The sequence below is a fragment of the Cryptomeria japonica genome, chromosome 3 (assembly GCF_030272615.1).
Source record: "Cryptomeria japonica chromosome 3, Sugi_1.0, whole genome shotgun sequence".
Classification (NCBI taxonomy): Eukaryota; Viridiplantae; Streptophyta; class Pinopsida; order Cupressales; family Cupressaceae; genus Cryptomeria; species Cryptomeria japonica.
In genome coordinates this window covers 213417341-213433054 of record NC_081407.1, presented here as the reverse complement: position 1 = coordinate 213433054, position 15714 = coordinate 213417341, and positions in this window count along the sequence as shown.

Genomic DNA, 15714 nt, shown 5'->3' with positions numbered 1-15714 from the left:
CTCAAGACTAATCTACATGGCATTGTAGAGCTTGGCCTAGTGGGATTTCTTTTTTAGGAATTTCCTTGTAAAAATGCTACCAACATAGCCCTTGCCATTGAACAAATAATATTTTTTCACTACCTTTTGTAGAGTCTTAAGAGATATTAAATCTTTCTTAACAAATTGGGATGCCAAAAGAAACAAGGAGCCACAATTTAACAAAATATCAAAAGCATTAGATAGAAACATAGAGACCACTTGAGAAGGGTTTTGTGGGGCCTTAGGTTAAATTACCTCTTCTCCATAATAGTAAAGATAGCTCTCTAAATCTTACCAAAGTCCGAATACAAGAGGTGTTTCATTTGGTCTAGAATGAAAGCACTCGAGGTTGGAAACTCCCAACCAATGAAGGAAATGGAGATTTTTTGGTTAAGGGGTTGTACTCCATGAATTCCTCCCTTAGCAACCTAGCCACAAGCAAAAATAGCAGATATTAGTAGTCTATGAGCCTTGAGACAAACCCTATCCCTACAGGAGAAGAAGGAAAAAAACTTTTCAACTCAAGTGATTGAGTAGAGAATGAAGACCAAGATGCCTTAAAACAACCACCTCTCTGCTTTCGCACAAACCTTGGCATGTGTTAATATCAGGGGAAATAAATCTCACACAAGGGAGGGAGATGAAGTGATACGGTAAAATTAGTCGCATGCTTAGAAATCCACTCCATGTACCCAATTAATCACTTCTCCCATGAAAATTGTCCTTTCCAAGACCTTCCCACTACTTGATGTGATAACATGCAGTGGCAAAATTTGCAATATGGAGTATATGGACCTAGATATGAAAAATTCCCTAGATGGGCACCATCAGAGATAAATCAAATTAATTTAATGATTATTTAGGGAGAGTGGGATGTCCTTAAACATGCAACCCTTGATATAAAGAGGGTACAAGATGTAATCATGCCACATTGATATTACAATATTATGTACAAAAGCCAACGAATGTTAGAAAAATAATTCAAAGGGATTCCACTAAGATAATTGGTGCCAAAATTACATATTTTTGAATCTCTCTCCCATTCAAACTAATTTCCCCAAGCACAATCCCACAAACTTTAATTTCCAAGGCATCGGCTAGCTTTTTGGCTTCTCTAAGACAATATCTTATACTATAATCTTGAAATTTCTGAACGAGAAGCCATGTCTACTGAAGAACATAATTAGCCTTCCAGTTAGGGGTTCCAATTTTTTTAAAGGCTAAAATGATGTTCAATTAATCTCCTTCTAGAATCAAATTATGGATCCCTAATTCACATGCCATACATAATCCATATACTAGTGCAGTGGCTTCTGCTACATTATTGGTGGCATCAAAAAATTTTGTTGCTCCTACCTATAATATTGCTCCCTTGTAATTATAAATAACAAAACCAACCCCTAAAATTCTATCGCTACCTTTGATTGCTCCATCAAAATTTAATTTCTAGTGGTGTCTATCTAGAGGTTCCCATTTAACATCTTTTTTCTTTTCTTTCCCTATTGAATTCTTGAGGAGGCTACCCTTGAAAGGAATAGAGATAACTTTCCTTTCCTTAAGGACTAAATCATCCCATGAGGTAAAGGGGGATTCTAGGATCTTGTATTTTGAGGTGTGATCTTTAACAACCTCCAAGATTGAATTCTCATTATTATTGATGACATAATTAATTGGATTACTCTTCCTTCTAAAAAACCTCTTATTTCTCTCCCACCAAATGTTATAAATAATAATAGTTGGTGAAAATTCCCAAAGAGTAGTAAAGAAAGATTCCTTGTGCAAATTTGGCCAATCTTCAAATACAAGGAATATACTTGAGTGAAAAGGACCAGACCAATGGATTTTATGACATAGCCATGACCAAAATTCATAGGAAAAAGAAAAATTAAGAATCAAATGGTTAGTAGATTTAGTTTCCTTACTAAATATAACATAACTGAAATGAGGGGAGATACCTAAATGAGAAAGCCTTTCACTTTAAGTATTCTTCCTTTTAGAGATAACCACTTGCAAATGCACCAACTCTAGGAAAACCTACATTTGTCTAGCAAAAGCAAAAACATCACTTTCTAGACTACGAGTGAACTTGGCTACTACGAGTTTCATATCCCTCCTTCACTAAATATGATCTTGACTTAGACTGTGTCCAAATAAGCTTATCTTTTTTGTTATTAAAATTAATTTGGCAGTGATTAAGAGCCTCTATAAAAATTATCTCTTGAGATTGGGGAGCATCAAATTGAGAAAAATACTTCCATTTGGGTGAGAAAACTCCATTTTGATTAGTAATGATGAAATAATCAGAGACTTAAATGGAATCCCATTTGTCTTTAAGAAGCTTCTTGATAGTTGATAAGTTATTAATGGATTCCAAAGGAGGTTGACCATTCCATGAATCCTCCACAAATAGGGCTTTTTTACCAACCCCAATAACCTTTTGGCCTATTTGTCATTCTTGTCATTAATGTCATGGTTATTGTTTCTAGCCGGCATGTGTGTATGTGATCCGATTCAAAAAAATTTCTTTATCATGTTTTGCACAATATTGAGGTTTGATATTTTGTGTTACCGAAAGTTTCTTATGCGTCTAGTCCTATCTAGATATGATTATTGTATGTGTTTTGAGATCTAGCCTCATTCAGATATGTTGTGATGCACTCTTCTCAAGTTTGTAGCTAAAAGCCAACACTGCATGAAGTCACCCTGAATTGTTGTAGCATTTAGTTAAGTCTAGTCTCATCTACTTTGGTTGAGCCCACTTAACAATCAAATGGTGTAGATATATATCATTGAGGATATCATTTGCTAGAGGCATGATTGTTGAAAGAAAACTATTTTGATGTACTATATGCAAAAGAATTATTGTTATGTTTTGTGTGCAAGTTCAGTACAACAAATTTGTGTGACAACCTATGTACTTCAACGGAACTATATTTCATGCATATGTTAGATGCACTTGTAACAATTCAATTCTTATATACTCTGTAAATTTGGCTATAAGCCCTCTTTGTATTTTGGACATCAAGTCCAAAACCAAAAGTGAGCCACCCCTTTGTACTATGTAACCGGTTGCATACTACACTATTTCTGATAGTATCATCTCTCCATTGTTTTCCCATATTGGGTTTTCCATGTACTAATTTGGTGTTATGTGTTATGTCTCCACTTTTGGTTTACTGCACTTTGAATTATGTTATGTGATTGGTTAATAAGAAGTTTAAATAAGTTCAAGGGAATACTAATTTACCCCTTGCCTCTCAATATTCTGATTATTCAACGATTAGTATCAGAGCCAAGCCCTTTAGATAAGTTTAACCAATCAAAGGAGATCCAAAAAGTTAAACTTATGGATTTAAATGATGACTTGAGAAATGCTCTTTAAGAACTTGAGGCAACTGAAGTTGAAAACAAAGACCTGAAGGATAATGTTCAATTAGCAAATGAATGCATCAAAAGGATAAGAAAATAAATCCTAAAGTTTAAGATTAGACACAAAGAAGTCAATGACGAGCTCAAGCAAGAAAATAGCACCATCTCAGATCTAAGCATCAAAGATGAAGATAATGAAAGGAATAAATAATATATAAACAAAATGGTATAGTTCAAATTTGAAGAATATGAGAAGCTAAAACAAGAAGTAGCACTCCTCTAATCAAATATTGAGAAAACCAAGGATCAACAATGCAAAACTGAATACAGCATTCCCAACACTGTAACCAATACTAATGATGATCTGAAAGCTAAGAAGGAAGCCAAGTCTGGTGGAGAAGAACCCTCTCTAGTAAAGGTGACGATCGCTAAGGAGGAAACAAGAAAGTCTCCAGTCAAGCAATAGGTAAGTATGAAAAACATCCTTTTCTATAGTTTTTGCTACAAATATAATAAAGTAGGACACAAGGCAGTAGAATATAAGAATATTTTAAATCAACCCTTTAATTCATTCCCTGGTAGATGCTACACATGCAACAGGTATGGTCATAAAGCTAACCAATGTAGGAATCTGATTGTAAATCAAAATAGATATAACTATTTTAGAGGTAGATGTTATACATGCAATATTATTGAACACAAAGATAACCAGTGCAGGTCAAGACAAAATCCAGCAAATATCAAATGTCACAGTTGCAATAAACCTGGTCACATAGAAAGGTAGTGCAGAAGCAATAAAGTTCAAGATCAAAAGAAGGTCAATGTGGAGGATGTCAAAGCTGAAATGAAGAAAATTTGGAGAAAGAAGGAAACCGTAGAAATGCTAGCATCTCACTCCAATGTAGGCACTTCATCCCAAATTGAGTATCTTATGGCTTTGGCCAAGGGATATTAACTAGAAGATTATAATCGTATCCCTAGCCAAAGTTGTTTGAGGCCGCATACCGGCAAAAGAAGTGATCTAATAGTCATAATCATAACCCATCATAGGATCTGACATGTTGTTGTAAAATTCAAGAATATGGAAGACAACTTATGTACATTTAATGTGAAACCCTTGATGAAAATAATATAAGGAAAATGGCACAACTAGTTATATCACTGTGAATTACAAGCACTCAAGAGTTGTGAAGTTGATTAAGGCGATCAAGTGATCTAAGGGTTTTTCCAACAAGATTTGGGCTAACAATTTGCAAAATCAGTAATCATGGATACCCCCATAGTTGCCAATGTTTCTAACAAGCCTTGGCTAGTATTCACAAAGACACCCTATGTGGCAATTCAGATAGATCCTAGTGGAGCATTTTCAAAAATTTTGATCGGATTTGTTTTGACAGAAGATGTCAAGGGTTATATCTATGCCAGGCAAGAAGAATTCATTCATCAGGAAAAGATGCTAGATATCTAGACCGAACAAATTTTTTGATCAGCAAGGAAAGGTCAAACTGAGATTCACCAACCTAGTCTAGAAGAACTTGAACACATGGAATAACTTTCCAAAATTATGTCTTGATGAAAAATGGGTAAAATTGGCAATGAGAAGATTTCATGATGGGTTTCTCTAGTTGAAATAAACCCATATGATAACTAAGGAAGTGATGAAGACTGTCATGGGCCTAAGTGACTCTGGTGAAATTCCTAGACCAAAGTTGGCCAAAAATGAGGTTGTCATAGAATTAACTAGTTCTACAATTGACAAGCATTCGCTAGCCATCAAAAATGTCATAAATCTAGTAATTAAGTATCTTTCTCTAATGGTTGGGAACAAAATTTATTTTACAAATAGAGAAAATTTGATTTCTGCTACCGCTATGCATATGGCTTATGAGATGGTTGTTAGGTCCCAGGGACAACTGAGAGGGGGGGTGAATCAGTTGTCCAACAAATTCAAACACAAAACAACTTAACCAACTTTAATGCTTAATACCGGTAAACCGGTCTTTTATGCTGGTAGATAGTTTTATCAGTTAGTTACAATACCAATAAAGATTAATGCATGAAACAAAAAGACAATAAAATCCACAACACATAACACCAATATTTGTATGTGGAAACCCTGTAAAGGGAAAAACCATGATGGTAAACCTTACCCACAATCAGATGATACTATTGCAGATAGTATGTGTATACAAATGGGGTCTGCACATGCAAAAAGGACAAGCGCCTAGAGCTCACTGCTCAACACAAATGGGAGTCACACTGACTACAATTGGATGGTTAAATCCAATAAGGATGTACTGCTCAAATTAGCATCTTACTATGTTGGATTCAATACCGGTGTAGTTCTGATTGTCTTCACAAAAAACCTTCTTCAACCTTCAAATGATGTCTGCGTGTATAGCTCTGCTTATTCTTGCGTATACCTTTACACAATTATTTTTTGCATTCCACATTTGATCTTACAAATAAGATCTTACATTTATATCATAACCTAAGACCAATTTTAATAGGTCGGCTCTAAAGGATATTACAATAAAATCATTTTACAAATAAAACAATGTCTGATGCAATAACCGATTCAACATGTCAGCTCAATGCAATTACAACATTAATAGAACATCTCCATAGCATGCCATGCTGATCTAGAATAGATAAGCCTACCGGTGAATGATCTGGACCTATTTGTCGGTAACAACAAATATGCAAAAGTGAATATGCCAGTGAGCAAATCTCCAAGACAAAGTATCCAAACGATGTCTTCGAAATAACCAAGTGTTTTCCATGCCATTCCAGGTGCTAGTGAACATTATATCCTGTCGGTGTACCAGATACCGGTGACTGTGCATAAGTTGCTTGCTTGCTGGTGAACATTGCCAATTCTTCAAAGTGCCAGAGTTGATAAGTGTTAGTAGGTGTTGACATCAATGACAAAACCATACCAAAATACCAACAATCTCCCCCTTTGGCATTGATGGCAACACAAGATGGAAAACCATCAAAGTGCCAAAATAGAAATGCCAAATACCAAAAACCAACAATCTCCCAAAAAGAGATCATAACCAGAAATCAAAATTCAGATATAAACAATCTCTCCCCTTGGGAGTGACATGTGTTTTTCTTGTGTTTTTCCATACCAATCTCTCCCCCTTTGACATCAAATGCCAAAGCAATATAAAAACCATTTTCAAATACAAAATACCAACCAATTCACTATACACCCTACTCCCCCTGAGAAGTAGCTTCCTCATCAAAGTCGGAGTAAAAGATTTCTCTGTTAATTCTGCCGGTTGATGACAATCATCAACGTCTAAGTCAATACCAGTGGGGGTATGACCCCAAGCTGATCTCTGAGATATTCAAAGGTCTCCTTAGGCAGAGGTTTAGTGAGAATATCTGCAATCTACTCTTTAGTATTCACATAAACCAGTTTTATTTCTTTTGCTTCAACATTCTCCATTAGAAAATTCAGTTTGATAGAAACATGTTTGATTTTAAAATTTAATACCGGATTCTTAGATATATCAATCGCTCTAGTGTTATCACAATAGATAGTAATAGGTTCCTTCCATTTTACCTTTATATCCTTCAACATTTGCTTAAGCTATAGTACTTGTGTATAGTTAGTTGCTGCTACAACATATTCTGATTCCGTTGTTGATAAAGATGTACAACTTTGTTTCTTACTCAACCAAGAAATTAATCTGCTGCAAAGAAAACATGCTCCACCGGTGGTGCTTTTTCTATCATCCACATCTCCTACCCAATTTGCATCTAGGTGCACATAATTCAAAGTTTTCATCTCTAGGATACCATAACCCAAGATTTGTAGTGCCTTGTAAGTACCGAAAAATCCTTTTTACTGCTGATTCATGATTTTTTCTAGGATTACTCTGAAATCTTGAAACAATACATACTACATTCATAATATGAGGTCTTGTTTGTGTCAAATACCGTAGGCTGCCTATCATAGATTTGTACCTAGTCGGATTAACAGGTGCAGATTCATCTCTTAGTGATAATTTGTCATTTTTAGTCATAGGTGTGCTTACCGATTTAGAGTTCTCCATCCCAAATTTCTTTAGTAACTCCTTCAAGTACTTGGATTGACTCAAGAATATACCTTTATCAGTCTATGAAATCTACAATCCTATAAAGAATTTTATTTCTCCAATCATAGACATTTCAAACTCTTGCTGCATTTCAATAGAAAAGTCTTTACATAATCCATCTTCTCCTCCAAAGATTATATCATCAACAAAAACTTCGATAACCAAGATTTCATCATTAGTCACTTTGTAATATAAGTTATTGTTAGCATTACCTTTAGAAAAACCAATCTTCAAAAGATACTTATCCAATCTTGCATACCAAGCTCTTGGAGCTTGCTTCAACCCATACAAAGCTTTCCTTAACCTACAAACCATATCTTTGTTATCTATCAAAGAAAATCCATTAGGTTGTTCAATGTAAACTTCTTCTTCAAGATCTCCATTCAGAAATGCACATTTAATATCCATTTGATATACTTTGTAGTTCTTGTGCGCTGCAAAAGCCAAGAATAATTTGACTGCCTCAATTCTAGCTATCGGTGCAAAGGTTTCATTATAATCAATTCCTTATTTCTAAGAATATCCCTTACACACTAGTCTTTCTTTATTTTTGATTACCTTACCATCTTCATTAAGTTTGTTTCTGAATACCCATTGTGTTCCAATCACATTTTTGTCTTTAGGTCAGGGAACTAATGTCCATGTGTTATTTTTCTCAATTTTTTCTAGTTCCTCTTCAATAGCTTTAATCCAGTGTTTATCTTCACATGCCTCATTAATTGATAATGGTTCAATTTGAGAAATAAGACACACCTCTTCATTTATAAGTCTTCCTCTTGTCATAACTCCTTTATACTTGTTTCCAATTATCTGATCTTCTAAGTGATTCAATCTTACATACCGAGGTGTCTTTGTTTGTTGTTGTTCTTCAATTACAGTGGAATTTTTAGATGATATTGGTGTAACTAGATCTTCATTCTGTACTGGTGGATTCAATGTAGATTCATTTCTCAGAATCTCTATTGCCGGTTCAGAGTTTATATACCTTGAAATTCCTCTGAATTGTTCATCAATCTTTACATTTGTACTCTCAACAATTTTCTGCAATCTTCTGTTAAAACATCTGTATGCCTTTCTCTTAGATGAATAACCAAGAAATATTCCTTCATAACTTCTAGGAGCAAATTTTCCAATATACTCATCTCTTCTAATATAGCATTTGCTTCCAAATATTCTAAAATTTTTAAGAGTAGGAGTAATACCAAACCATAGTTCATGAGGAGTTTTACCAGTTTCTCCTTTGATGTGAACTTTGTTGAATGTATAGACCATTTTTCTTATTGCCTCTCTCCAATATACATGTGGTATATTTTCTTTTTATAACATACTTCTAGCTGCATCCAATATAGTTATGTTTTTCCTTTCTACAACTCCATTCTGTCGTGGTGTCCAGGGTGTTGATAGTTGTCTTCTGATTCTATTCACTTCACAGAATGCATTGTATTCCTTAGATGTAAATTCTCCTCCTTGATCTGATCTTAAACATTTGATTTTCTTACCGGTTTCATTCTCTACCATTGCTTTGAATAGTTTGAACTTCCCAAGTGCTTCTGATTTTTCTCTGAGAAAAGTAACCCAACACATTCTAGAGTAGTCATCAATGATTAGCATGAAATATCTATCACCTTGTAAACTTTTAGTTCTAGCTGGACCACATAAATTAGTATGAATTAAGTCAAGAGCATTATTTGATTTTTTTGGAATACTTTTAAAAGTAGCTCTAGCTTGTTTTCCAAATTCACATTCCTCACATACTGGATTGTGAGGTTTAACAATCCTAGGTAAATCTCTAACTACCTTAGTAGTACTGATTTTTACCATGCAATCAAAATTTACATGACAGTCTCTTATGCCATAGCCAAATTTCATCAATATGTGCAAACAAGCATGTCTTTTCATTGTTATTCAAATGAAAGATGTTACCTCTAGTTTGATTACCGGTTGCAATTTCCAAGCCAGTTTTGTTCATAATTTTGCATTTACCATTCTTGAATTGTAACTGAAATCCTTTCTCAACTAATTGACCAACACTCAAACGATTATGATTTAAACCTTCCACATAGTAAACATTGTTTGCATTATGCTTACCATAAAGAGATATTGTACCTTTAGCTTTCATCAAGCAAGCTTTATTATCTCCAAATATTACTAAGCCTCCATTATATTCCTGAAAGTTCAATAATTTGCTTTTATCACCAGTCATATGATGTGAGCATCCTGAATCAATGATCCATTCATCCTTAACTTCAATTTTAGCTGCCAAGGCCTATTCTACTAGTTGAACAGTAGGTGTCAGATGATCTTCTGTTATAGCAACAAAAACCCATACATTGTCTACTGGATCTTCATCAGAATCATCAGTTACTCCTTCATCAGCAAGATAACAAGATTTATCTTTATTCTTCTTAAATATGTATCTCTAATATTCAGGGTTAGGCATGTATGTTCTCCTAGCTTCTTCTCTTAGTTCAACATGTCTATTAGGGAATCTAGAAGCCATATGACCAATCTTATTATAGTTAAAGCATTTAAAGGGTGCTTTACCTTCATACTTACTTCCAACTGGACCTTTAGGCATTTTCCTTGCAAATAGTGCTTCAATTTCTTCAAGCTCTTCATTTTCTCTCCTACTTTCTTCATGTTCTATTGCATAAAAGGCTTTCCAATCAGACTTTTCAAATGATGGTGCAGATGATGTTGATGCTTTAAAAGCTAAATCTATCTTTATAGTATCAACAGGACCAAATTCCTCAATTTCAAAACCTGAAAGTTTTCCAATCAATGTATCCCTGGTTACTGATGTATTAGGCATTGTTCTTAACTCATTTATAGTAGTAACCTTCATTTTATATGCTGGTGGCAATCCTCTTAAAACTTTTGAAACAATTTCATCTTCACTTAAGGTTCCTCCACAACATTTAATACCCAAAAAAAATTCATTTACTCTTTCCATAAAAGCAGAAATCCTTTCATCTTCTTCCATTTTCAGATTTTCATACCTGACCCAGAAGCTTTCAAGTTTTGCAAGTTTTATTGTGGAATCTCCTTCATTCAATGTTTCTAGATGATCCCAAATAGCTTTAGCAGTTGATCTATCTGATAATCTCATGATTTACTGATCTGTTAATGCGCTCAAAAGTGCTTCTCTAGCTTTGCAATAATTTTCCTCATCCTTAGCCAAGTTAGGTGGATTGGGTTGATTTAGAGTAGGAGCAGTATAACCATTCTTTGTAACATCCTAGATGTCCTTTCCAATGCAATTCAGATGTGTCTCCATTTTGATCTTCCATTTGCCATAGTTGGTTCCATCAAGTTTAGGACTGTCCTTCTGGAAATAGTTAGTAGACATTGGATCTCCTCAAGCTGTTAAACTTCTGTAAAAAAGGACTAGGCTCTGATACCAATTGTTAGGTCTCGGGGATAACTGAGAGGGGGGGGGGTGAATCAGTTGTCCAACAAATTCAAACAAAAAAACAACTTAACCAACTTTAATGCTTAATACCAGTAAACCAATCTTTTATGCCGGTAGACAATTTTATCAATTAGTTATAGTACCGGTAAAGATTAATGCATGAAACAGAAAGACAATAACATCCACAATGCATAAGACCAATATTTGTATGTGGAAACCCTATAAGGGAAAAAACCACGATGGGAAACCTTACCCACAATTAGATGATACTACTATAGACAGTATGTGTATACAAATGGGGCCTACACATGCAAAAAGGCCAAGCACCTAGAGTTCACTGCTTAACACAAATGGGAGTCACACTGACTACAATTGGATGGTTAAATCCAATAAGGATGTACTGCTCAAATTAGCATCTTACTATGTTGGATTCAGTACCGGTGTAGTTTTGATTGTCTTCACAAAAAACCTTCTTCAACCTTCAAATGATGTCTGTGTGTATAGCTCTGCTTATTCTTGCATATACCTTTACACAATTCTTTTTCGCATTCCACATTTGATCTTACAAATAAGATCTTACATTTATATCATAACCTAAGACCAATTTTAGTAGGTTGGCTCTAAAGGATATTACAATAAAATCATTTTAAAAATAAAACAATGTCTGATGCAATAACTGATTCAACATGTTAGCTCAATGCAATCACAGCATTAATAAAACATCTCCATAGCGTGACGTGCTGATCTGGAATAGATAAGCCTATTGGTGAATGATCTGGACCTATTTGCCGGTAACAACAAATATGCAAATACGAATATGCCAATGAACAAATCTCCAAGACAAAGTGTCCAAATGATGTCTTTGACATAACCAGGTGTTTTCCATGCCATTCCAAGTGCCGGTGAACATTATATCCTGCCAATGTACTAGATACCGATGACTGTGCATAAGTCACTTGCTTGCCAGTGAACATTGCCAATTCTTCAAAGTTCCAGAGTTGATAAGTGTTAGTAGGTGTTGACATCAATGACAAATCCATACCAAAATACCAACACTGGTAGAGTTAACCAGAGATTTTGACCTTTGCAAAATCCTACAACAATAATTTCTAGAGAATCTTGTTCAGTGTAGGGAGAAGAATCACTTACTCAAATTCAGTACCCTATCCCTATGCATCCTATTCTAATTTATGAAAGTGTTGTAAGGAAGTTAAGTAGCAGAACAACTTCCTACACTAACCTTGAGAGGAGGGTAGATAATTTTTTTTATAGATTGTCACAACAGTTATAGAAAATAGAAATAGATATAATAAAATTAAAACCATAACATAATGATTTATGTAGGGAAAACCCTTTTGTGAGAAAACCCCCACACTCCAAAAATTGCCCAATCTATTATTCAGCAATCAAAACAGATTACAATATACTTGCAGAGAAAGCTCTTCATAGGAGTACCACTAATCAGAGATTTAGAGGTTTCTCAATAGCCATAAGACTCTTACACACAACCTGTTATCACTGTTTTTAAAATTGGGTTCTTCTTTTCCCATAATTGGCTATGGTACCTTGAAATTTTTCCGAATAAGGTGTAATCCCAAGTGCTTCAGCTTTGTTCTAAACCTTGGGGGTTTAAGGGTTTTTGATTTTTTAGATCTTATCTTTCTTTGTTAAATCCTCTAGTTTCTAATTTTCCGTTGCTTTATTCACTTAAGTTGTGGGTCGCGGGGTCGTAGGAAGTGTCCCCCCTTGTTTTTTGGCCTAGGTGGCTACGTTGATTATTTGAAAATTTTATGCCTTGTATGCGTTCTTTCTAAAGTGTCAAGCCCAGTAAATGCCAATCAATTTAAGAAATGATCCAACGGTCGGCGCTATTTCGCAAGGGTAAGATGCTCACCCTTTAGGCCTGCGAAATAGCGAGAATGAACGAGGGCCATCCATGTGTCATGACGGAGGAAGTAAAGGGTACAACTGTTAACAATTTATTGGAGCCCCATGGCTTTCTGCTGGCGTATTAAAAGGTAGCACGTGGCACAAGTCACCACAGTCAGTGGGTCAGGATTAAAGGTTCAAAGTGGGCCCCAGAGATGAGTCGGGATGCAGATGGAGATGACCTAGCAGGTACAGCTGTTAACAATTTATTGAGACCTTGTGGCTCCTTCAAGCAAATGACAGAGTGACAAGTCAGCTCCGAAAGTGACAAGGCGCCAGGTGTCCATGATGGGTCAGCGGGCTCACATCTCCTGAGAGCCTTCTCAGAGGATTAAATGCCAGTCAACTTAAAAGATGATCCAACGGTCAGCGCTATTTCGCAAGGGTAAAATGCTCACCCTTTAAGCCCGTGAAATAGCGAGAGTTAATGAGAGCCGTCCATGTGTCATGATGATGACATGAGAGATAGACCTGTTGAGATGAAAGTGGGGCCCCTCGTGGTTTCTTTTGGGCGAATGAGAAAATGACAAGTTAGCGCCGTAGGTGACTGGATGCTAGGTGTTAGTAACGTGTCCATGGGCCCACCGTTCCTGAAAGCTTTTTCAAAGGATTAAATGCCAATTAACTGCAGGGATGATCTGACGGTCCGCGCTATTTCGCAAGGGTAAAATGCTCACCCTTTAAGCCCGCGAAATAGCGAGAGTTAACGAGAGCCGTCCACGTGTCATGATGATGACATGGTCAAAAAGTGAGCCCGTCACAGTATAAAGAAAGACATGCGGTCAGTATCAAGTGGAATGCGAAGGGATTTCTAAGGCCAATGGTTGGGTGCCGTGTGGTATTATGTAGCCAATAGAAAAGCAGGACCCAGACTAAAGAAAAAGTCGTCAGTAACGAAAGGTAACAGTGAAACACTTGCAGGAATGTTATGACCCGTTGGAGCGAAAAATACAAATTCTCGTATGAATTCGATTTTGAAGGGACGACCGAAGCATGCAGAATCAATGTTATAGTTAAGGCCCTGAGTACAAGTATTTGATTTCCTAACAACCTAGTAAAGATATCTTTTAAAAGATTTTGCAAGAGAGCAGACGCAGAGTTATCTTCTTCAGATACAGAGCAAGCAGTTCAGTTGCAGAGCAAAATTCCTTCAAACAAGCATCAGGTTCTTTCATGTTTTGTAGCAATTATTGTGTGGTGTTTTAAATAAGAATCATTCTCGTGTTGCAAGATTGTTTAAGAGTGTATTCATTTTCTTGCATTTTCAAATGGCTCCTAAAAGGGAATGTTCCGACAAGGTTGATTATTTAGAAAGAAGTGTATGTGACGATTTTTTAGAATAGTTGACGTTGTCAACTAACCAGGCATCAAAGGCTAAAGAGTTAGTGCCCAAGGCTCCCCGTCTGAAGATAGGAGAAGGATTGTATGACAAAGGTAATTGGCTGAGAGACCCACGGGTTGGACTGTCAGGGTTGGGGCTGTTTAGAGTTGGATTTGGAATGAGGAATTCTCTTGCTCCTCAAAACAGTATCTAGGAACTAGATGTTGGGAGATTAGTAGTCCCAGGGGTATTCATGGATACAGAGTTGCTAACCCAAATGGCATTGAACTATGATTCAGTCACAAGATGCATCCGGGATGTAAATGGGAAAACCCTTGTGGAAATCAATGCAGAAGAATTAAGAACAGTATTTGGGCTCAATGAGTTCACAAACTTCTTGGAACCCATAAATTTCACACAATTAGCTCAAGTGTACAGTGCACAGAGGAGTCACCTTAGGAATGGGCCTCTTAAAGAACTTTTTCTAAAAATAGGAGGGTTAGTAGTTGTAGGGCCCAACACACAAGAGCCTTTTTCATTGAGTATGTTTACCTTGAGAGCTAAAGGAATGTATTAGGCACTTTGCCAAGTTCTAGGAGAGGATGCTGAAGCAAATATGCCAAATCATTATTTGCTAATGATTGTTCAGATTTTGAATCCTTCTCTTGCTATCACATTCGATTATGCTTCTTACATTGCCGATGCTATCCATGGAGGGTTGGTAGGAATAAAAAATGGAAAGGTGGATAGACCTTTCGGATGGTATTCACTCTTAATGCACCTTTTTCTCTTCAAAGGTGGTGATTATTTCGCCAGTGGACTGGACCTGGTTAAAGAGAAGGAAGGAGAGAAAATGCCAGTACAATTATGGAGTACTGTGTTGTCATGGGACAGAGAGGATGCTAGTTTCCTAAAGTTTGATAAATATTTTGCACCTAAAATAAGGACTCTCCTTTGCTCTGATAACCCAAGAGTCCCCAAGGTTCTTCTGGAATTCCTAAGGCCAAAGGAATTCACAGAGAACATCAAAATTGTTCATAACTGGGGTGACATGTACTTATATCCAGTCTCCATGGTTTTCAGAGTTTTTGGTTTCAGGGGTACTCCATTTTTGTTACCTTACCAGGTCCCTCTCAAAGTGGGAATAGCTAAGATCCTTAGACAAATTGGTGGCCTACAAGAGGCAGAGTTAATAGGCAGAGGTAAAAGGACCATTTTCCCTGCAGCTACCATAGCCCACCAATTCGTAATTACAAAGGGAGGCTGGAATTGCTTTGAGGATTTCCTCAAACACTACCATTTATCCACTATAGTGTCTAGATGTGCTGATCCAGAGGACTTCTTCAATGGTGTGTTCAGGAAGAAGGAAGCATGTAGAGGTAGGCCTCATCAATTCCAATTTCCTGAAGACCTCATCAGAAATGAATTTGATTTAGATGAGCAGGAGTTGAGGAAAGAAAAGTGGGTGGCTTACAAGAAAGCCTTGGATTTTGTGCATCAATTTGATGCTAGCTATGACCCATTGTCTAGCTTCTTCCCATTGGAAGAAAAAA